Source organism: Polyodon spathula, chromosome 3 (assembly GCF_017654505.1).
Source record: "Polyodon spathula isolate WHYD16114869_AA chromosome 3, ASM1765450v1, whole genome shotgun sequence".
In the NCBI taxonomy this organism is placed as follows: domain Eukaryota; kingdom Metazoa; phylum Chordata; class Actinopteri; order Acipenseriformes; family Polyodontidae; genus Polyodon; species Polyodon spathula.
In genome coordinates, this window is record NC_054536.1 from 80,280,697 (window position 1) to 80,306,161 (window position 25,465).

The 25,465-nt window shown below is 38.4% G+C and overlaps 1 protein-coding gene across 1 annotated transcript in view; it reads right to left on the bottom strand.

Moving 5' to 3' along the window:
* Nucleotides 1-13,219, bottom strand: part of LOC121313467 (dystrobrevin alpha-like) — a 106,307-nt gene extending 93,088 nt beyond the window's left edge. Inside the window, exon 1 of the mRNA XM_041246044.1 lies at nt 12,928-13,219. The gene's annotated coding sequence lies outside the window, so the exon portion shown is untranslated. The remainder of the gene's footprint in view (nt 1-12,927) is intronic.
* Nucleotides 13,220-25,465: the final 12,246 nt, after the last annotated feature.

A 25,465-nucleotide genomic window follows, 5' to 3' on the forward strand; every position in this document is an offset into this window, starting at 1 on the left:
TATTCATGCTACTTGCATTCAGTTTCCTATATTGCTTTTGTGTCTTTTAGCTGCATGTTGATTGTTCAAGCTTTCATTCAGATCAGGACTTCATTTTGGCATGCGTTACAAATCTCCACCCATTTCTCTTTGTGTCAGTGCTCATTGGTTGATCAACAAGAGAATACTTTAGCAGTGAGACGTGAAAACAGCAGCATGGAGTAATTATTATTTCCTTAATTACCACAGCGTGTTTTGCCTTGCACCAATTTCCTTGCCAGAATTTGCGTAACATTTTTTTTTAAATGGCAAGTAACATGAGGGACAGCAGGGATTAACATTAAAAAGACAGGATTAACAAAGTGCTACTTTAGATTTGGCAAGCGGATCAGAATCGGGATACAGGCGCAGGTGTGCTTCATTTTATCCAAACACTGGCCCAACTTGCAAGGTAAATGTAAAATATAGTGATCAAAGTTTTGTTTTGTTGTGATCCTAGTATTCTCTGTTGAGGACTGTAATAAACGGAAACCAAAACGGTGAGGTGTTTTTTTTCTTTTCTACACTTTTTGAAGAGGTTATTTAAGTTAAATTAGAGTTTTCACTTATGTGCACATCTAAAATAAGGCAAACAAAATGTGTCTCTTGCCACTCTCCTTATTTTGCAGGCACCACAATGCAAGGAATTAAAAAAAAGAAAAAAAAGAAAATGCTGCCTGAGCCTGCAGCTCTTGCAAAGTTGCCATTGGCCTCTTGGTAGCCTCTCTGATCAGTCTCCTTGCTCGGTCATCCAGTTTGGCGGGTCTGCCTGATCTAGGCAGGGTCTTGGTGGTACACCTTCCACGTCTTAATAATCGTCTTGACCAAGCTCCAAGGGATATTCAAGACCTTTGATATTTTTTTATACCTACCCCCTGGTCTGTGCCTTTCAACGACTTTGTCCAGGAGTTCTTTTGAAAGTGCCTTGGTGGTTGAGTCTTTGCTTTGAAATGCACTACCCAGCAGAGGGAACCTACAGGAACTGCTGAATTTATCCTGAAATCATGTGAATCACTAAATTTAACACGGTGGAGGCCACTTGACTTGCTGTGTGATTTTGAAAGCGATCGGTTACACCTGAGCTAATTCAGGATTGCTATTACAAGGGGGATGGACACTTATCCAACCAAGCTATTTCAGTTTTTATTTTTAATTAATTTTCTACAAATTTCCAGAATATTTTTTTTCACTTGGAAATTGTGGGGTAGGATGTGTAGATAAATGAAAAAAAAAAAAAAAAAAAAAAAAAAAACACCATTTAAATGCATTTTAATTCCAGGCTATAAGGCAACAAAAGGTGAACATTTTGAAAGGGGGTGTAGAATTTTGAAAGGGTGTGTAGAATTTTGAAAGGGGGTGTAGAATTTTGAAAGGGTGTGTAGAATTTTGAAAGGGGGTGTAGAATTTTGAAAGGGTGTGTAGAATTTTGAAAGGGGGTGTAGAATTTTGAAAGGGGGTGTAGAATTTTGAAAGGGGGTGTAGAATTTTGAAAGGGGGTGTAGAATTTTGAAAGGGTGTGTAGAATTTTGAAAGGGGGTGTAGAATTTTGAAAGGGGGTGTAGAATTTTGAAAGGGTGTGTAGGCACTGTATATAAAATACAAAAGGTTGGCAGAATGTTAACAATGAAAAGACAAATTACAAGTACGTTATTTAAACAGTTGTAGCAATACGGGAACATTGAACATTGTATTTTTTGGAATCCTGCTACTTACCCTAAGGCAATCCTTTTTAGCTGTTTTGGAGATATCATTAGCACTAAATGGTACACAACACATGGGAAGTAATTTTTACCTTGTTTCCAATGTAGACTATTATATCATCGTAATATTCTTAAACATAGACGCCGTGTGAATCTTTCATTTGGGAAAGCTATTCCACACTTTTCCCTCTGCATTTTTTGAACCCGACGATGTACAGTAAGACACACACAGGTCTATGACAATTTATCACCAACAATTCATCTCGAACAATTTATCACCAGCAGTTCATCAACAGGTACAATTCATCAGAGTCTACATTATCATATCACAGGTGTTTAAAACGCTACAGGTAAAAATGACCGGTGCGCCGCTTGTAGGTGGTTCGAAATTTCAGCGCTTCTAGTGTTAAAATAAAGGTTACTAAACATGTTATTTTTGTTTTTGTTTTTTTGGGTGGTCACAAACTAGTAAAAGTTAGTACATTACAGGTTTTATTTATGTAATTTGTAAGTGAATACGTACTGTATCTGAGATTTAGGATTTATTACAGCTCTACTTGTTTTTAGCACAGCTTTTATGATATATTGTGGCCTTAAATCGGTGAGTTATTGTCCGTGATGAATTGTCGTCGGTGATTAATTGTTGGTGATGAAAAGTGTGTGACAAATTGACAGGATACCGATACACACACTTTATATGCACACATTAACACTTGTGTTGAGTTTGAAAAATAGTCGGACTGACGGACACAAATAAAAGCTGTAAACCAGATTCATTCTCCTGCATCTTTTTGAGAACTTGTACCATATCATAATTTATAGCACAAAACAGACCTGGAAACCACTCAGGGACGCTTCATATATATCTGACATTGTTTTGTTCCCCCCCAACATAAGGTGGCCAAATAAATGAAGTCTAACACAGCACTGGCTTGTACTTTAAAACATGGTATGCTTGTTAAGCAAATTAGAAAGACAGTAAGGAGAACAAGCTGCACTGTTTTTTAAAACCTTTAAATCCGTTAACTACAGTCCTATAGAACCTACACCAATTTCGAACACAATTTTCATCACTTCACACCAACTTAAATCAATTATTAATACTGACTATTAAGCTTCTAAACACACACTTACTATTGTACTTATAATCAAGGGGCATTCAACGTATTTCATAAGGTATATTTGCAAAAAAATATTAAATAACAGTACTCTTACTCTAAACTTTGGAATATCTATATGGGGCTCAGATCAGTTGGAAGAATGGACGTTAAACCAGCCAAGCAATGACTCCTCGAATGACAGTGAAATGGAACAAAATCATTTTGGACTTTGGTAATACTGTAACAGGACAATCATAGCCTTGTTTTTACCTGAGGATCCAAAAACTTTCTTTGGTAAGCAAAACCATTCATTTTCATCAGAAAATTGTTGTAAGTGACTCTCCAGTGGATGCATAGTTGACACACCCTAGTCTTGTATCTTGTAAAGCCCTTTGTGATGGTGGTCCACTATGAAAGGTGCTATATAAAAAAATGAAAATAAAATAAAAAAATGAAATAAAGTTTAAAAGACCCCGCATTCAATGAAAATGGAGTGAAGGACTGGAAAAACGTAAAGAAAAAACTTCAGAAACGTTCGTAATCTTGCACCACAAACAGCGTTCTGAAAGGTGGCATTTGTTCAAACAGTCAAAGGAAGTTAGTTCTGACTATAGAGTCACAGTTATCAAATTCTCACAAAACGGTGGTGCGTGAAAATAGACAGTATGCTATGAAAATATTTTGCCATAAATTCTGTAAAATCAGAATTGGATGAAGCTATTTGTATAGATAACAGCAATTCGAATGAATGTAGAAATTGTGAAGAGGATGAATTGTGGCATGTGTTCCAGGCAAGGGAATGAGCAAAAGGATTCCGAGTTTTTGTCGGCTGCCTCCTGCAGCGGTATGGGTCGGCTTAGATCGATGGGAGGGATTGATGTTAAACCAGCCAAGCATTGTCTCCTTCAGTGACACTGAACTAACTAAATCCAACTAAATCCTGTATCTGTACTACAGTGTTGATTTTGATATCCCAACTACCCTAGCGGTTTGGTGGTTGCTCAGTAGGAAAATGAGAAATAGGTTTGTTAGATCTGCTTTGCGTGTTTGTGGGGGGAAAAAAAAATCTCACAAATATTTTTTGTGTTGGTCAGAACAATTTCTTGTGAGGGTTTGGCCTTAGCTAAGCCTCCCCAAGCTTCTTATACCCGCCGCCTATGTTCCTAAACTATTTTTGATTAAAAACAGCAGCATGCTACAGTATATTCCTCTGTGGATTGTATAGTTAATATTTTGGTGGCGTTCAAGAGCAGAGTCAGTTTCATACAGTATGTGCTTCTCACACTCTGTGACTACAGATGGCAGGCAATAAAACAGAATCAATCCATCTATGTGTAGAGCTGTTCAATTTAATAGCCGTATAACTGCCATCTTAGCAAGAAACAGAGCACTATGAAATAGGTCTGGATGCATGCTCATTTGACAAATAAATTATTGTTACTATGGCAGAGCATAGGTTCTGCACATGGGGGTGCACGTGCATGCACGTCTGTGTGTATGTGTGTGTGTGAGAGAGAGAGAGAGAGAACGAGAACACCAGATAGCCGAAGCTTGGGTGTTTTGGGATTTGTTTACTTTGAAGAGTTTAATAGTGCTTGTAGGTATTTTGTTCAAACCTTTAGTTTTATTCGTTTTGATTTGTGATGTATTAAAACACGAGAAGCACTTGTCTGGGCCTACTGTTTGAAAGAGAGCAGACCAGCCTTGCCCGGGACACTATGCCACAGTTACTATCTTAATTAAAAGTCTGTTTCTCACACTAAATAATAATAATAATAATAATAATAATAATAATAATAATAATAATAGAGACAGAACTCTTATCTCTTCATGGTGGGAATACAGTTTGGGATGAATGCAATAACTACAGGAGAATTGATAACCTAAAAAGGTTCAATCACACAGACCTCCACCACTCAGACATTCAGAAAGTAAACTGTAGATGGAACACAAAAAAATGAAAGATTCCAACAATAGGAGCAGGAACAGATGAAAAACTTTTTTGTTTTATGATCAAACTGACAGTATTTTATGTTGTCGGCCCACACAGCATCCATTGCTCGGGCAGTTTTTTTTTATTGTTTGTTTTTTTTCTGAACGCAGTACTGCTACACGTTTGTCTTCAAGTATTGCTTATCCTTGTTAGCCATCTTTTTGGGTCTTCCAGTCCTGAGTTTGTCAATTACAGATGATGTTTCTCTGTACTTGTCGCTTATGCTTCGGATACCACACCCTCAAAATCAAGTGATGCGTGCTACTTCACTCAGGGTTTTCCTTGTTTATGCAAGTCAAGGTTGTTATAATAGTAGAAAACACTAGTGGAGGCTTTGAGTAAATTTTTGATGCTCATAATGCATCAAAGTAGAAAAATGTAACATGTCTAAGACTTTTGCACAGCATTGTATATAAGCTAATTTTACAGTTATGTATTTAGTATTTGTTCTTTCAGATCTGTAATATAATAACTGGCATGGTATTTGCAGTGATGAGAAAGTTTAACAAGAGTAACTGAATTCAGATTCCTGGGCAGGTGTATAACCAACCAACCCCAAATACTGTATATTCTACAGAACCAGCAGTGGTCCTGAGGAATCTGGAGAGAGTTGATAAGGGGTCTGCCTGTTACACATACATAAGACCAGACAGAATACACAAACAGCATGAACTGGGTAAAATACAGGAAGAGCCTTTACACTGTTACATGGACATAAACAGAATCCCTATTACTGTATAGCTTGATGTAGAAACGTTTTGCAGTATTATACGTTTCATATTGTTATGCAACCTGTTATTGCTTTCATTCCAATTGTTTATTATTTTACCATGCAGTGAAGTTGGTTATGTTGAGAACAATAACTATAGGTTCCAGAAGTATTGTTAAATTGTGAAAAAAAAAAAAAAAAAAAAAAAAAAACCTTTAGTTTACCCCAGGGAACCTAAGGTAACATAATTTATTTTAAGAAACTGCTGAAAAAATACTGTATCTCCAAAAGGTAGCATACAAAAACAAAACAAAACCAAAAAAAAAAAAAAAAAAAACTGGCATTTTCTTTTCCTTGACTTTCATTGTACATTTTGAAATCTTACAAAACAAAATGTGTTCTGAAAAAAAAAAAGTTTTTTTACACAGCACTTTAAAGACTATGAGGCAAAAACACTTGGCTGTACCAACTCATCAGTTAACTGGTACACATGAATAACCTCTTCCCACATTAAAAAAAAAAAAAACACGTTTTATATTAAGTGCCAAAGAGCTGGAATGTGGTATTTGAAAGTAGGCCGAGAGCAGCCTGGAAACCGATAACAGATCTTGTTAACTCCAAACATCTCATCCCTACTATGGTAATACGGTTACCTCATTCTGATTCCAAGAATATTATACCTAATAGGGAAATGTTAATACTAACTGTGGTAAATCATTTCAGCAGCCTGTGTTCGATCAGTCACACATTCTGGGTGACTCAGTTGATTGGCCAGTAGATATGAAAGGATTTAACCTGGAGGTCCATTCATTTACAGTCCAGGCCAGTATTGCTTGTTGGGCATGGGCCCAATTTTGAACACAATCCAAAGCATTAACGCTCAGGCTTATCATATGCTATAGAGCCAAAATGTACAGATTCGGTTTCATTCAAAATAAGAATAAATTTAGAAAGATGCTGACACATATTGAAGTAATTTTTGCCATCAAAACTTACAGCAAATTATTAAATGACTTACTTCTTTAAAAGCAGGCTGACCAACTAAGATAAGAAAGCAAAATCAGCCAGTGTTTTTGTAAACTATTAAAGAGAAAGTAGCGGTGCTCTGAAAAATATAGCGGTCCACGTCCCCGCATGCTGCTACAACTCTTTAAATAATGTACCTGTCATTTTTCTTTTCATTGTTAACATCCTGACAACTTTTTACATGTATAACTTTAAAGTCTGTTTTCAAAATGGCTGCTTTAGTACACTGGTAGTGTCAGGATTTTTGCCCACATTGTCAAACAGGTAACACAGCAATAACGATCCATGATGTGGTTCAGAACAGAAAAGCCAGAGCACTTCTTGTTATGTTTTGGGGTTTGGTTTTTTTTGTTGTTGTTTTGCGAAGCTATTCAGAGTGGGATGCAAACGCGACAGTAGTAAATGTGTGAGATTGCAATGTAAAACAGAGAGATGTAGGTCGGATTGTTAAACTGTATCATAAAATGGGAAGAGGGCATGTACCTGCATTTTGCGGTAGGCTACAGTTTTTGGGCCGCTGTTGCATTTTTAACGTGGCATTTGTTGGGCATGATGAGACTGGTGTTTCATTAGCCTGTTTAATAATATAATAATGCAACCCCTGCAATGCAACACCAGTGTTTATTAAATTAATAAGAAAAAGAGAATGGGAACTGGGAGCAAATAAAAGACTAAGCAGTTAATTAACGGCAGCCAAAAAACACCCCAGACAACCACCACAAATCACACTCCACACTCGTGCTCACAACATCCAGCCATTGAGTAATAGCTCCACGCTAATACCCCTCTCTCCTGCCCCTTTCCTGCCTGGACATACCTGACATTTACCCCCATCCCTCCCTTGCAACCCATTGTTCTAGTGCAGTGGTTCCCAACCCTTTTCAATGTAGGGACCACCTTGGTGTTTGCATTTTTCCCCCACAGACCACTTGCCACGCATTTTTTCACAACAGCATTTTGAAACTAATTTGTAGGCTTATGTGTATAAGTACATGTAGAAAGTAAAGTATTTATATAACCTACCTAACCTAACGAGATCCCTGGGCTTGAATCTTCACTACCAGTTCATCAAGGAATGTTGTCATTTTATGCATTGAAAATTGCTGATGGCAAAGTTCCTGTTTCTTTTGTTTAAAACAGTTATTTTCTTCACATTCGGAATGCTTTGTAGATAAATGGTGTGTCAGTTTTGCAGGATAAAGAGTTTTGTTTGACAAAACCTCCTGACAAACAATGCACTGGGGCTTGGGTCATCCTCGGATCCAGTAAACGTAAATACCAGTGCTGGTCCAGCAACCATTACCTCACATAGCAGATGAATCTATCCATTTCTAATGCAACTTATGGCACTCAATTGAGTTACCAACTTCACTCGATGTACGTATAAAGAACACACCACAATACGAATATGACTAATTTGGCCAATCAGATCACTGAAAATGAAATGAAAACCAATTAATTTAAAGAAAATAGTATGTGTATTAAGTCTGTCACAATGTATCTATATATTATTTTTTTAATAGAGAGAGAAAATTTATGCATGTCTCCAGTGATATGTGGTTTTCAGGATCACAATGCCTTCTTGTCAAAATTGTGCCACAACATTAAGTTTTCACATACTGTCATTGATTTACCCCATTGCCACTGTACTTTATGCATCCAGGGCAGGTCAAACATCATTTAAAATCAGGCAGTGTGTGGTGGCCGCTCGCAAAGATTTTTTAGACCTCCTCCACTGAGATGCAACGGTCGCATCGGGCAGTGTATTCCAGCTTAATTCTTGATTTTTTAAAAGCGTATTTCATGTCTGAAATTAAAAATATGTAATGCCGAAGGTGATTGGCTACTTACACTGCATGCCTGTAAAATGACCAGCCCTTATATAGAAAATGCATAATTAATTTACATTTATTTAGAACGCATAGTTTTTTTATATATTCCAATTGGCTGAAATCATTACACTAAATATTTTAAATACGTACTAAATAAAGCTTTTTGACCCTGTTAGCCTTCCATAAACTACATACATATCTTATAATGACATATAATGTGGTTAACCATTTAAGGACCAAGCGTTTTTCAGTAGGATGCTCCCCCAGGACCAGGTTTCTTTTGGCACAGTTGACTCTCTTTGTATATAAAAATTCACTAAAAATTTTTTTTACAGTTGCATCTTGGAATTTGTGTATTTTTTCAGAACATATATATTGTTTCCTGTTTAAAGTGCTTGTTGCCATCTCACTTTTTTTAAGATGTGCAACCAGTCTCCTTGCTGCTGCCACTAACGTGGACTTCTCGTACATCCTCCAGGTTTTTCTGAATGCAGAGATTTATACTGTGCCCTGCACAGCTCACATTTGCCATGTTACCAAAAAGTAACACAACACGCTCGCAGAAAGCAAAGACATTGCTCTGCACACACTGGGCGCATTGTCATGAACACAAGCTATTACTTTTGTAACCACTTCAAACTCTGTGTTTATCTGATTGATCGCATGTGTTAAATTCACAGCTGTGTGTCTCGTGTAATTTTCATGTTACTAACCCTTGACTTGAGTTCCCAGTTTTGCTTATGTAATGGCAGACGACTGTTAAAAACGCGATGATGGAGACTAAATTACACTCCTGGCTTAAATCCTGTCTAGGCTTTTCATTTGCAGGTTCGTGATCCAGAGTAATGAATTAGTAGACTGTCTTTCGACAGGGCATTTTATAGCCCGGAGCAAGATTCTTAATCAGATTTTTAAACGCAGCTCCCTCTACTATACTAACAGGTCTGATATCTTGTGTGACAGCATCCACTATCAGGCCTGCTATTTCTTTTGCTATGACGCTTTTTGGATCAACTTTCTTTCCATAATAAGCTGTCACTGAAGGGGTTGCTTCCTTTTGTTTTTTACTTGTTTTCCCGCTGTCGTGTTTTGTCGGGTGCTGTCTTACTAAATGATCTCGCAGGTTGGCGGTATTGCCACAGAAGTTCATTAAAACTCCACAAACAGCACATTTTACGTTTTCATTTTGTTCTTTTGTGAAAAAACATTATTTTAAATTCAGTTAAATCACCAATTTAAAGCAAAATCTGGTCCTGATATGCGGCCTACCTCTAGTCTCTTCTCTAGGTTTTTTTTTTTTTTTTGGTCAAACTTACTCTGAAAACATGAGTGCTGTGTATTGGGCGGGGAGGGTTTTTTTTTTATTACTATTTAAAGGAACCAAAGGAAAGGCAAGGATTCAGAGTGAAAATTTATATTTTGCCAGTCCAAATAAAAATAACGGTCCTATTAATGATTGTTTTCTACCTTGACTTAAGAATTAACTGAAGAATCTTTACCAATTTGTTATAATAATACTTATACAGTGTCCGACTGCTCAAATTTCGGTGCCTGGGCACCAATGAAGCGATCTCTTTTCATGGGGAAATCATGTTAGTCTTCCTCCAACAATAAAAAAATTAATAAAAATCAGTGACCAATTCCCTACATAGCAGTTTTGATGGTACACTATGAATCAGAGTCTCTGATAACTGACGTGTAATTTAAATGTCAAGAGTCACGCACATCTCCCCCACAGCTGTCTGATTCAGTCAGTCATGTGATGCAATGAAGAGAAGATAGGAACTTCTATTACAAACTACAGTACTACTTTAAGGCAGCTGACAATTGTTTTAGTAAAAATGCTGATGAAGAAGACAGCAAAAGTGCATCCTACGACATGGGTTAGACAAGGGTTTAAAGCTGCTTTGTATATCGGTTAGTGCAGAGACACCCCACCAAATTCTGGAAGTAGTCAGCCAAAAAACGCACTTGCATTTAAGATTTAACATATATTACAAAAGCATAAATAAGTGCTACACATTTATTTTAAATACAAAAACACATGTAAGTGTTCTAAACTATTTATTTAATGTATCTGCTTTGCTTGTTTTTTCCTCAATGATGAATGTATTAATGTAGTGTAACATTAAATTATCCAGAACTGTCAGCAGATAGTGTTCAAAATACATATAAAAGCAAAAACTACTCTAATTGTACTAATGCTGTTCTTAAATTGGTGACAAATAAAAAATAATGATGACCTGATTTATGATGACCTCATAAATCGAAAGGAATAGGCAAAAAACATGCATGACACAAAAACCAAAAAATAATCAAACCACCAAAGATAACATTTACCCACTAGCTGCTTTCAAAACAAGCCAAACTTGGCTGGAAAAATGCCAGTCTGGCAGCACTGATCAAGGGGGAGTAGCCTAAAAGTTGCATGCGAGAAACATGCATTAACTTTTAAATGTTACCTCAAGTTCAATGTACAAATAAAACATTAGGTTATTATTATAACCCTGGTTCCCCAAAATAGAAATGTAACCATTACCGTATAGGTGTTTATCTCCTAAGGACCCCAAAAATGAACAGATTATACCAAAGCTGTGCATTAGCGCCAGTGACGCAGTCATGCCCGCACCCCGAGGGCATAAGAAGTCTGTATGCACAGATACCAGCATCATTTTTCCTTCAAGCATGCTGCAATCCTGGACGCAGTGACCTTGAAGGTTAATGGTTACATCTGTATTTCAGGGAACCAGGGTTATGATAATAACCTAACGTTCTGTGTACTATAGTGTGTACCAAAGCCATTGCAAGGGAATACTGTAGATTGACTGGAATGCTACAAGACTAAGCCGAAGGCTACCTGGTGCGGTACCATACAGAACCCCAGTAACCAGGGCTAAAAAGTTGAGGGACAAGCCCACCTTTATGTCTGTTTCTATGGGTAGACCCAGAAGCCACCCTTAATACTCTAGTTTCAAAGCTAGAGTTTTGTGGATCCACAACCTAAGTCTGTAGAACCTACTGAAGGTATGGGGTGTAGCCCACACTGCTGCATTGCATATGTCCTTGATAGGTGCACCCTGGAATAAAACCCCACGAAGTTGCCATGCCCCTGGAGGAATGGGCAGTGAGCTTTTCTGGAGGGGGCAAGTTGGCCAGCTAATAGGCAGTCTTACATGAGTCTGCTATCCATTTGGACAGCCTCTGCCTTCACAGGGCTTGACCATGGGACTTGGTCCCAGAGCAGACGTCCGGACTGCCTCCAACTTTTTATCCTGTTAACATAGCACGACAAGGCCCGCACTGGGCAGAGCATATAGAGCTGCAGCTCCCTGTCAGACTGCAATTTTGCAGGGTGTAAATGACTCTATTGGACAGACCCAGATGGCTCAATGCAGCCGTTCAGGCGCCAGACCCAGAGCTACAGGCTGAATGGGTCGGGATGCCATAAGGTCCCCTGTGCCTGACTGAGCAGGTCATGACACTTAGGCAGTCTCCATGGGTGGCCGCTCAGGAGCTGCATCAGGGTTTAAACCAATCTCCTGCTCAGTGCCTGATTTTCACCACACACAACAGGAGCAAGGGGAATGTACAAATTTCACACACAGTAGTAGTCGGATCACTTAGTACTATAATAACCGTTATTTATAAACGCTTATGTAATACGGATTTCCTATTACTGAAACCTCACAAAATAAATTCCAATTACTATACTGCACTAATTCAATAACATGAAGAACAGATTGTTAATTAAATGAAATGTAAACCTTACAAATTAGGTTTTTATAAATAATCTATATTTTAATCTATAATATTTGGCATTGCATGGCTAGATAATTTAAGTAATGAACGTTATCTGTATGCCGAAACACATACAAAGCAGCCCAAGTCAAGACCATGATGAATAATAATACTGACCGCTGTTTTACATGTCCATTGTATATGCAAACACTGTTAGTTATTATAATATTCTTAGTAGTAGTTATATTGCATTGTTAATATCATGTAGCCAAGATCTACATTACATTCATTATTTTGCTTATATATAAGAAAAACAATAATACAATCGAAAAAACAACACGTCATGATTAACTGTTGCCGGACATTCAGATTTTTTTTCAACTGGCATTTCCCGATTCATGTCAAAAAACTGACCCTTACTATTCCCGAGCACAAAAAAATAACAATTTAAAATCATCATCACGGAAACAGGGTGAGAAACAAACAGGCAACAGGCTGTCAAAATGGTCATTATTTACACCGCAGTGCACTGCAACACACTACTGTAATGCCAAACATTTTAATACGACTCAACAAAAAGCATGCAAACAAAGGTATATTTGTGAGCACAGTCATTGACAGATAGAATGAGAAAGGGAAACTCCCGAGAAAGACAGTAGGAAACAAAAAGCAAATAACGGAACATCGCACACTGTGGCATTTTCTTGTATTTCGCTGTCAGTCAGATCAGCTGATATTTACCTGCGAGGTAATGATGTACTTACTGTGAGGTCATTTAACCCCAAACGTTGCACTGCACTGCACTACTCACCACAACGGTTCTCGCAAGGTAACGTCAACGTTTGCTCCTCGCTCATGCTTCAAGTCGGGTTTTTTTTACCTGTCGAAATCCACGCACAATGATATAAAAGATTAGTTGTTCAAGGTTTTATTTCTCCTTTTGCGTTGCTCTGTCTGCTTCTGACTCTGGCTCTGCGTCTCCCGGCGCTGCTGTGTGTACGTAATGCTAATAGGCACGGCCGCACCTCTCCATTCACCGGGGTGCCTACGCTATGACGTAGCGTGGAAACTCTCTTGTGCTGCACTGAGCGGTGGGTGATTTCAAATGCAGTTGTTTCTAGATGGTATACATGGTTGCTTGAAGCTTTTAGGGTATTCAAGACCAGGTTTAGAAACTCTGAAAGGGACAGCAGTGTATATCATTCAGCCAGCACAATTGTAACTGGGAACCAATGAGATTCTGCATAAACTACAAACACAAAATATGTGGGTGGTATTACAGAAATTACCATGCTCAATTACCGTGCACAAACACATCTGGAGTATTATATTCTGTAGTGGATAGAGTATTTTACCGTTTGTCTGACAAACGTAGTCCATTTCTATAGTGCGCAGCATTTCTTGTGCAGATACGTGCTGTACAAAGTTCTGGGGAAACTTCCCCTGTCACACGTGTTTTTGCTTTATATCAATAATACAGCTTTTATGGAAAAAATTCGAAATGCACATGTGAATAATTCACTAATTGTAAATCACCCCCTGGTTTATTCCAACCATAAGACCACGACCATGAGCTTGCCATTAGAAACATTAAGGTAACTTATGCTACGAAAAGTATTTCTTTATGGAGAAAAATAAATTATCCATCCATCTGTTACTGCTTTGGATCTCTGCTCAGTTAATAAGGGACATTACAAGCACATTGACCTATATAAACATGTAATTATCCACTGTTCCATTAAAATCTGTGAAATATTATTTTGTATATATAATATATATATATATATATATATATATATATATATATATATATATATATATATATATATATATATATATATATATATATATAAAATATTTTTATTGCTGAACCTTTTGGTTTGCTTATAAGTATCCTGGTACCTAAGTAATTAGGTACCAGGAAACATCAACAACTTTTACAATGCTGTCTTTTAAATATCTGAATCTTCCAAATACAAGGAAAGAACATAATGTTCTTCAACATAAAAAGGAGGCCTGTGAAATTTGCTAGTGGTAATAAAAGATAAGAAAATTAATTGTGAAAAGTGGTTCAGCTCTGAAATGTCTGTTTTCAAAATGTTTTTTAATGATCTACTTGTTTGTATGTGGTACAGCTTCTAATCATGTAAAATTATATACAAAGATCAGACGTTTCAATGTTGGAATACAGCATGTTTTGCTAACATCTAGCTTTCCTTTTAAAAGTGTACCATATTAAAATCAAAGTGTAGATTGCATTGTAAAGCCCAGAGATATAGCACACAGCATAGCAAACCAAAACTGCAGTAAAAATGTTTAGTAACAAAACAAAACCAAAAAAAAAAGGGGGGGGGGGGGGGGGGGGGGGGGGGGGAGCTTATAACCAAAAGATAATATTGTCTTGCATGCTATTTTAGCATTTTAATCTAGAAAAGCTACATTGGTAACATAAACAGACCTTTTTACCTGCTGGCACATGATTACTTTTGTAGTGGCATCAACACATTTTTATAATCAACCTTCACCCCAGAGAAGCAGGCGCAACAATAGAAACTCAATCTTTTTAAGGATGGAGAACAACCAAGCCCAATCATAGGCTTCTGTCAAGCTGTCCGGTGTTGTAAATGCAGGTTGACCTGGAAATTGTCAAAGTCATGCCTTCCCTCCGCTCTCCATCCTCCCGAGCCCGCTCCTTCTCTTCCCCAGCTCCTCTAACCAGCTACCAGAGATCTTCAGGACTGCTCCACCTCTCAGTGTCTTCAGCCACCTCCTCAAGACTCCCCTGTTTTAGACTGCACTTGTAGATCTACCCCTCCTAATATGCACTGGACTTTCCTGATCTACCTCCCATGTTACTGTATCCTCAGCTGATGCACTACTGCACTTCTATTATGTCATTGTAGATATAACTTGTTGTAGTCTTAACTTACTGCATCCTAGTTCATATTATATTTTAGTAGTATTATTTGCACTTACTGTAAAATATATTGTATTATATATTAAACTTGCATTGTAACCCTGTAATACCTGCAATTTGTCTTGGATATGGTGGTGACAGTCCTCAAAGCAAAGATACTAATATTTATTGGAATATGCCATTCAATAGTGAATTAAAAAATTACCATTGCAGATATACAAAACAAATGAGATGTGTTGTATACAATAATAAAATAAAAATGGCATAAAACAAAACAGGGCTGATTTATTTTGGGGGAGATGGGTCTTGGGTATTATGGTTTCAAGCTGATTGGGATTGTCCAAAACAGTGCTGCACTGCAAAAGACTGACAATCCTTCTGGCAGAACTGACACTACAACTAATAGCTTCTACATCCAGACATTCAATGATATTGTGTTGAGTAAGAGGACTAGTAGAACTAAACTAGATTCACTTATTGAAACCTTCTTAGACATAAAGCCATGATTATGATAATGGTTGTAGCTAACCAAATCCTTTTTTTTTTTTTTTTTACTTATTGTGCACTTTCATTTGCTATATAGGTCTGAAAATGTGCTGTTTTAAAAGACAATATGCTATCGCAAACCTACGATATTTGTAAATCATAGTATCTGTTACTACACTAGTTAAATGAAAGTTTTTAGTTGCTTTGCCTTCCAGGAAATATTACACCTTTACTTCCAAGGTTAATTCCCCTCAGCAGTGTCATGCATTTTACTGACTGCATAGTGTTCTTCATTGCAATGCTAAAACATTTGAGACCTAATTGGTGAGTGGATGAGCATGGCATGAAAATTTATGACATTATTTTGTTGCTGCAATCACTTTAATCTTATGTTCCATGGCAAAAGCAAAATAACAAGGTATATGTTTGAATCCAGCAGGGACAGACATTGTAGCCCCACAGCTTGCATCAGGAATACTGGGCTTCAAGGCATATGTCAAATGAGGAAACACATTGTAAATTAAGCATCTCTCTGATATATTTTTGAAAGCTGTGTGTGTTTTTTTTATTTTATAAACATGGCAGATTAATCGCAGAATGATTTTCCACTGCTGCCACTGCCATCTTTATTCTGTGTCTTTTTTTGACTGTAGCTGGTATAGATGCTACCTAACATATTCCTTGGAAACTCCTTTTTTGGGATCGACGCACCAACAAGCTGCTCCAGCTGCAGTCAGTAGGCTGATGGAACTTTTAAATTCATGTATGATCAAAACAAAAATCTTCAGATGGATTGGGGAGTCAAAAGCATTTAAGAGCATTTTGTATAGTAATGAAGTCTCTGGTAGGTAGTTCACATCCTTTGCAGCAGGACCCCACCTGAGACATTCACCTTCAGTGCTGTGCACTCACATATATGTGAAGATGCTTGTTGCAATTAAGAACTTGCCAGCAGTAAATAAGAATTGGTGTAGCAGTATGGTACAAGCTATATTATTGTGTTCCTGTCAGTGGAATATGTCTATGCCTCCTACTGGTAATGATTTCCATTGCATGAGAGTAGATGTTAAAACTTCATGCTGATTTGAACTCGGCTCTCGCTGAGATTTACAGTAAACTAAGTGATCCATCTGCGTCTCCATCCATTTGCGTTTCCTTTCATCTGATGATGTAGAGATCCTTCTGGCCGGTGTGGATGGCTGAAGTGTAATGCTGGCTCCAGGGATCAGCTTATTTAGCCTCCCCAGTGCATCAGCACAAACAACGGCTGCAATGCAGGCTCCGGGGATCAACCCAGTGCAGTGTCCCCAGTGCATCAGTATGACAACCATCTGGATTGAGCTAAGTAGGATACATCTCTAGGGTCTTCAAGTGGCCACCTTCGATCGTCTGTGTTTCAACGACTAGCCTACAACATCTCAAGAGGTCTTGAACATGATTCTGGCGTCCCAGCATCACCCCCCTCCGTCTCCCATGCAACTAAGCCCAGCTTACTTACCTTTAGATCAGCGTATCTATTGTGCTTGAGATCCCCAACCAGAATCTTTCTGCCTCAACCACAGCCAGTTGCTGCTCCTCTCTGCTGCTTCAGATAAGTTCTTCATTTTGCGACACAACTCTTGTCCACTGAATCCGACTTCTCTGAGAAACCGGGTTGTAGAGTGTGCCACAAATCCTCGACAACCCACCTCCACTGGGTAAAGTCGGACTCTCCATCCTTGCTGTTCCGGTTCAGCGGCTAGTTGAGCATACCAAAGTTTCTTCCTCTCATATGCCTCATCCACAGCATCTTCCCACGGCACTGTTAACTCAACCAGACGAACAAGGCCTGCTGATCCAGACCACAAGACAATATCTGGTCAAAGGTTAGTGGTGGCAATCTCAGGTGGAAAAATAAGCCATTGACCAACATCTGCCAGCGTTTTCCAGTCTCTAGCAGCTTCCAGTTGTCCTTGGCAAGGCTTGGTTTTAACATCTTTTCCTAACGGTTGCTCTCCTGGGTGGAGGAATACTGTCTTTTTTTGTGTAATGCTTTGATAGAACTGGTGGCAACTTATTGGTCAGGTTACGCTTGTCTTCCAATGGTAAGGCCAAACGTCGCAGCACCTGGTCATGGCGCCAAGTAAACCGTCCTTGGCTAAGACCCACCTTACATCCTGTCAAAATCGTTAAATCCTGTACAGTACATACAGCTGCCCAGCAGGAATGACTGGAACTGTTTTGAAATTGTGTTCGTGACCTGAAGGTAGGAGATTCAAAAGTGAAAGCACTAACACACATAAAAGAATGCAGAACATATCCCTGAATTCATTTTGTTTTTGTGGTTAGCCTTCAGTACTGTACCATGGCCCAGGCAATCTGGAAATATTGTTTTCAGTGAGGATATCTGTCCTTAGGGTCCTGTCTGGTTCAATGCTGGGACACTGTTTTTTTGTCTCTGGGCCTTGCTCCTGCTGTTTCACGCTATTGTGCTGAAAGAAAGTTCATAATAGGAAAGATGGTGGCCTACTATACAGAACCAATGCAGGGTAAGGGCCGCACAGCACACAAAAATAACTAAAAAAAATAAAAATATGTGCAATACATGCTTGCGAATGAAAGAGATTTCCATTTGCAATATTTTATGCAGTGTTACCATTTAGCAACCATATTGTATTGTCAGGGTAAAAAAGGCAGTCTGGCGTTCACACAATAATTGAATGCTCATTGATTTTCAGTGCTCGTTTCTGCAAATACGCATTCCACACAGTATGCTTCTTACCCATCTATTACTGCATTACTGGTATTGTAATCCAAAAAAGTGTTCATTTTCAACTCTATGACAATTTTGCATTGATCCTGTTGGTATACATTTTTATTAAAATCAAGTTTAAATAGCAATACAAAGAAAAATACAACTACTCTGCCCAGTCACCCAGAAGATACTTCCCAGACGGTTGCAAATAAATAAATAAAAAAAAAACAATAAAGACACAATGAAGAAAAACATCAAATTTTCTGCCACCAAAGCAGGTCTGCAGAAAACAGGTAGTCATGGAAACCATTATACAGCATTATCATATAAAGGGCAAAGGTTGAAGAAGTTATCTTCAGATGTCATCTTACAGTCCCCACAACAGCAGAAACTTAAACAGAAAATGGAAAACTAATAAGAATAATAAAAATTTTCATGCCATGCTCATCCACTCACCAATTAGGTCTCAAATTACACTGAGAACACCCCTGTGGAGAAATGGTTAGGTTCATCTGTCCTGTTCTATACAGCACATTCTACAAATATCACATTATTTTTATTTTTAAATATCCAACATATACAATTTGTCACAAGAATGCAGATACAAAGATGCAATCCTTGAAAATATAAGCCGAATCAGGTACTGTACCATAATAGCTTACAATTCCCATAAAGGATTACATGTTGCTAAGGTGACCAATTGGTACAGAGCGAAAAGCCATATGGAGCTGTCATGGGTATCTTATGATGTCTCATGGGGGTTCTGGTGAACCATGACAACCACACCAGGTAAGAAATCCTACTGGGGATTCAAGAGGTTTCTAACCAATAAGGGTTGATGAGGTCTATGTGATAAAAACATTCCATGAATTTCTCTGGTGACTCACTAACTATATCCTATACCTATAAGTAGCATTGCCGGTTCCTTAGCACCACCAGCTGGGCTGTGCTGTGCTGAGTATCTTACATCTGCGGTGGAGAGCTGTGCAGTTGTGGGTGTATTTGGAGTGAGTTAAATATGCAACATTTGACTACCAGTACGAAATAAATGTGTTCTGTGCATGTCCCTGCAACCTATGTCTGGACTTTCTGTGCTGCCTACTGGCTGGGATTAACACCATTATCAGCCTGTCTATCGTTGCAAGGTCTAATGATCGATCTTGCAGACAACACAGCTGACACATTGTTCTCTCCAGCAGTTCAGTGGTGTGCTAACAGATGGGACACATACTTTTTAAAGGGACTGTACAGCTATGGCCAAATGTTTTGCATTCCCTAGAATTTTAGGTTTGAGACATAATTTAGCAAATAAAAGTATATAAACATAATTTATATATTTTATTTAATGCACTATAGATTAGTCCTGTCCTACAAGGGCACTGCCAATGCATCGTTTCAACGACTTTATGACTTTATAATCATCCTGTAAACACAAAGAAATGCTAGGCAACATTAAAGAGACAAATCGCTCATTAATATTGTTTTGAGAAAATTAGACTTTTCTGTTGCAATTTGTTGCAGAGGGTAAATTAAATGTGTATCCCTGCTAAGATTAAACTTGAAGTTATACCAACACCAATGCATCTTAATTCAATAAACTGAGCATGACTGTGGCTCATGTGGAGCGCTGTGAGTGAGCCCTTTACCGACATTTTGCATAGGAACATATGCCACCTAGTGACTGAATGTTGTAATGTTTTTTTTTGTTTTTGTTTTTTGTTTTTTGTTTTTTGCGAAGGTATGTTTTCTGCACACCCTTTACCTTTAACATACTTTGCTCTGTTCCCAGATAATTATAACTTTTACCAAACTATTACTTTCTATTTTGTGCTAGAGGTAAGGTCCCCACCTGAAACATACACTTACATTACATGCTGCGTATATAATGCCATACTATATGTTACACAGGGAATGAATGGGGAGAGGAAGCCAAGTATGTCTATTGAACTTTATTTATACTGTCATCTGAAAATGAAGTCTGAAAAACACAAACAATAAAAAACATGCAAGAATGTGAGTTTTACAGCCTGCAGTTTAAACAGCTGGCCAATCAGCTCTGGCGAATGTTTCAACCACCAATGAAACAATTAACCATATATCATACATTTTACCCATATATGTAACAACTCCCAAATTTGGAGGATGATAGCTGCATCTTCCATGAGAAAAAAAGGTATTCCATAAGCAATAAGGTCATAAATCATCAATCAGACTTCCTTCCCTCTTGCCAGGACCCTGAGATGCAAATGTAATTCATTGCATCCCATCTAATATTATCTCCGATAGGATGCCTGTTGACAGATACAATACTGGGTATAAATGAGACACCGTCCCAACGTCCCACATCTGTAACGTGTCAATTATATTCTTTTTGAGGGTATGTGTGGCACAGACTAGGGTCAGTACAAGGCTGACCCCTGCAATGTAACTTAAGTAATGCACGCAAAGGAAAATCCTTACCAGGTTCATAACTGCTTGTGAACGTAAGCCTGGCTCTTTTGTGGAGTGGTTAGGATCTGTGACTGAAGAGACTGTGTTGGATCTGCTTAGGAACTGCCAACCCAAACCAGAACTCTGCTACAAATGCATGATTTCTTCATCTATAAGGATATTTCGGTACAACTTTTGACTTGCCTTTGCCAAAAAGTAGTTATATGTTGGTAATCAAAACATGAGCAACAGAGTACAGCGCAGAGGGGTTGGACACTACATCATTTTAAAGTTATTGATGAATTGTTGACTAAAAATGATCATCATAATCAAGATTATCACCATATTTTGACTCCCATTAATTGCGACTTTCTCCCCAGTTGGTAATCATTTCTCTCTTCCACAGCTTTTCTTTTTTTTTTGTCTTCTGTTCGCACACTGGATTTTAAAATAAAGCCACTGCCCTCTGTATTTCCCCCACAACAGACAGGGGACTGAATTAAAGTCTTAAATCCCCGTGCCTAATTAAATCATGTGGAACTTGTTTAACTACCATCAGAAGCTAGTTATGGACAAATCCTGGACAAGTAAATGATGTACAGGAAGAGAGAACATCAAGTAGAAATAGTGCTTATCTTTTTTAGCTTTACATGACAATAACCATTTTTCAGCACAATGACACCAAACATTAACAAGAGCATAATGCAGTACCCCATATTCCTTTGCTGCGAATCCTTCAGGTTCCTGTGTCTCAAACACCAAGGGATCCCATGGAACATGATGGAGGATTCCCCATATAATTCTCAAGATGACCCATGAGAAATCCATAGCTCCTTTGATAATGCCATGTGGGATATTGGGTAAAACATTATAACATCTGGCAAAACACTGTCAATGAGAAAGGCTTGAAGGCTACTTTTGCATTCTGTTTCACTGGCTTCAGGTGTGTTTTCTGTAAGTCTCAGGGTAATCTAGTAAGGTACAAAATAGGAGCAAGGAGACAGCCACAGGACGCTTTTAAGCCAACCATCAAAGCCTCTGGTAGTGATCTTTTGGGCATGCATTTGTTGGTGCGGCATGGAGGGTATAGTCAGTGCCCACGCTTATCTGAACATCACAGCCGATGATTGATATTCCCCAAATCACATTTACTCTAATGGACATTGTGTGATCCCAAATGGCAACTATACACTGTGTACTAATAGTCTGAGCATGAACTCACACACCTGCCATAGTCTGCAGTCACAAGATTCCAACCCAGTTGAGCATTTCAGCACTTGTACACATCAGCAACCACAAATTCATTCAAACACACAAATGGCACAAATTCACTGATGGATGAATGGAATGGCACTGCAGTGGAAGTCAACAGGATCTTGGTGAAACCTATATCTTTCTGTGTTGCAGCTCTATAATTTGAACTTGAAATGTTTCATCCCTGTCCACACAGGTGTCAGCTTTAAACACTTACAATTAGATTCTTCAGTCTATCTGGGTTAGAAATAAGTGCAACAAGGAGGCATAACGTCAAACACAGTCACGTTCGGTGTTTAATTTGTACAGAAAGAGGTGACGAGGCACAAGAAATGACAATAATACCGTTCTTAAGAACTGCACGTTCAAAATAATAACACGTTTATTTGAAAAAGTACTGAACTGTTACAAGTTTACAATCACGTAATCCACACCACACACAAAGTAATAGTATGCGCAGAAACATAAATTAAAAGTAACTGCAGGACCAAAAAAAAAGAAAAATATGCCAATAATTTCAAAGCCTCTGGAAATATTCTCCAGCTACACACCCATCCACCTTTGCTTGGGCTTGCTTGCATGTCTTTGACTATGTCGAGCTGCATCTCATCAGTGTTATATTACAGAATATATATTATCCCAGATCTTCCTCGCTTCCTGCTCTCCCATACCTTTCCCCCCTCGCTTCCCTCTCTTTATTCTCCACAACCATTCTCTGTTCAGTAAGAATAAATGATAAGTACAACATTCATGCAATATTATACTAATAAAAAATAACAGTAACACCTGTCAAATTGATCAATAATGTAATAAAAGTAGTTAACTGTATGGTTATTTTGTCGTCCCCCCCCCCCCCCAACATTTTCAATTCAGTTGGTTTTGGAAGCAAACTGAACTTTCAACAAGAAGAGTGAATCAAAGGCTAAAATATTAAGGAATTCATAAAAAAACAACAAATTCTATTCTAGTGTGAACCCACAACTGAAGTGTCATAGTGCATTAGGACACACATACTGCCACAATGTAGCCCCACATTTGGTGAACAATACTGAAAAATTGTAACCAAACTTTTGTTGTCACTTCAGTATCATCCCAGAGTGCTTGAGAGAGTGGAGGGGCAATGGTGCTGCATACAGTCTTGTGCTCTACTTCACCAGAAAAGCCCATAAAATCTCCATATCTAACTGGCTATACTTGTGTTTTCTCTGTTTACTTCCTGTGTCATCCGATGCTCCGCGTCCTTTGCAAGCCATGAATGAACGGAAGGGATGGGGTTGAATTTCTTCAATGGTGGGCCGACCAGATTCAGAAATAGTAACAAAGAAATGATTAAAATAGGCATTTATGCTCGTGCTGACGTGCATATGAAATTAATTTGTGAAAAGCCTTGCTCACACTCAGCACTGGAGATAGCAATAGTGTTCACAGCTATTAACAGGTCCTTATACTGTTCTGAACTTCTTTCCCACCTGCTCCTTATAGGTTACCAATGTCCAACCTTTCGTAAAGACTCAGTCTCGTTTTCTGTGTACAGTGTAGGTAGCGAGTCGGGCCAGCACCGCTTATATAACACTTTCAATTCGGCGATTCGTTTCTCGCATCCATTATCAATTTTAAAATTTTACAACTTTTGGATGTCTTCATTTATCTTGTATCAAAGAAGAGAGCACAACCAGTGTCACACACAGTTCCTCCCACATCTTCAAGAACTGTACCCAGTTGCCGTCAGAATTCCCACCCATTATATCACCCAGTTACACTGTATTTGAGTTACTGAGCAGCTGTCCAGTACATACTGTCTGTACAGACTGGACAAATGGACATGCACGTCCAGTGTGCGGATCAACTGTAACAAGACTTGTTTTCGTGTAACCAAGTTTAGCAATGAAGAAAAGCTCTTATTTGTCTGATTAACAACCCAGCAACAGAGGAAAAATCTTTCATGTATAACTTTGGATAATAAATTAAATGCGCTGGTTTAAATGTGCCCAATTCAAACTCATCTGACCCTGCCCTTCATGTGGCAGTGTTTTTACTAGGTGAGACATTGGGAACTCACTTGGTCTTTTTTTAAACTTTATTTTTTACTCTGCCCTTTACTATTTTTCTTTTTTTGGTACTTGATTCTTTAATGTTGATATAACATGATTAAACGGCTGGCTAATACAACTTTCACTCTTGGCTGTTTTTTTGTTAAAATGCATTCGTCAGATTCGTATTCAAAGATTGGAGTCCATTATTTGCTGCTTTTTTTAAAATTAGAATCTTTGGCTTTATATTGGACTCATACACTGTATCACTTCTTATTTAGAATACAATATAAGACAAACACAACATGGAGAATCCAGTAGTTATAAAAAATATTTTAGCTTTAACCACATTGATTAAATTAGTATACTTTTGTTGTTTTACTAAAGTTACCCCCCCTCCCTCCTTTATTATTGGTCAACCCTGTGCTCCACTGTGTTTCAGGTTAATAATGAGGGAATCCAGACACAAGTAATGAACTTTGGATTGAACCAAACAACAAATGTACAGGTTAGCTTGCACTGCGTCTAGTAATAGGATTGGGCTCAATTTCCAATTACTGACCTCAGTGCAATAAAGTCTGACATAAAATACATTTAAAATGGATGTTATTCACTGAGATTGAAACACACACACACACACACACACACACACATTGCACAACCCTGTAATGCCACTTAAAACGCACATTAATTACATCTGCGTGCAAAATAAACATATACAGCTGTATGTCAATCATTCTCCAGCAATTCTTGTACCGCTGAAAGCACCGGGACAGTTCGGTCAATTCAAGACAAATGGGGTAGCCTACTACAGTAAATCAACCTGTGACTCGTGAAAAATGACAACGAGGACCTCGGAGCACCTGCTACGCTACACGGAACCTGGAGGGATGAAGCCACCAGAATTTAAATGCCATTTGTAATCATATCGTCTGCGTTAAAACAAATCATCCTGTTGCTATAAAATGTGCCTATTTTTTCTAAACGGACGTCGAATGTATTGTACTTTGTATGGTAATTTGCCAGTTCGTATATATCCAAAAGTATCCATCTCTCGGCTGTTTCCAGAAGCCTGTCTGTACAATACTGTACTGGTTTCTCCCCAGGTCCTCCGTATCAAAACGTGACAATTAGTGTGGATGCAATAAAAAGTCCATTTAGACCCTTGTCAATACATGTCCCGAATTGAAATAATATGTTGCTGAATATTTGCGTCTGTTGTGAAAAAGACAAGTCAACTGACTATTATTTAAGACGCGCAGTGCATAAACCAGTGGTACCTACGTATATTCTGTTCACCCTTTCATTCTACAAGAAGATCTCCATGGAAACCGCATGGAAAGCGTGTCTACTCCTTTCCAACACCTTGTTGTAATGCCACCACACTGCTGCTGGCCAGCTCTCACAAAGCCCTGCTCCAACCTGCTTAGTGGATCATGCGCACTTCCTCGGATCCCTAAATGGGACAATTCTTTCTGTGACGTCACGGCGCTGCCGT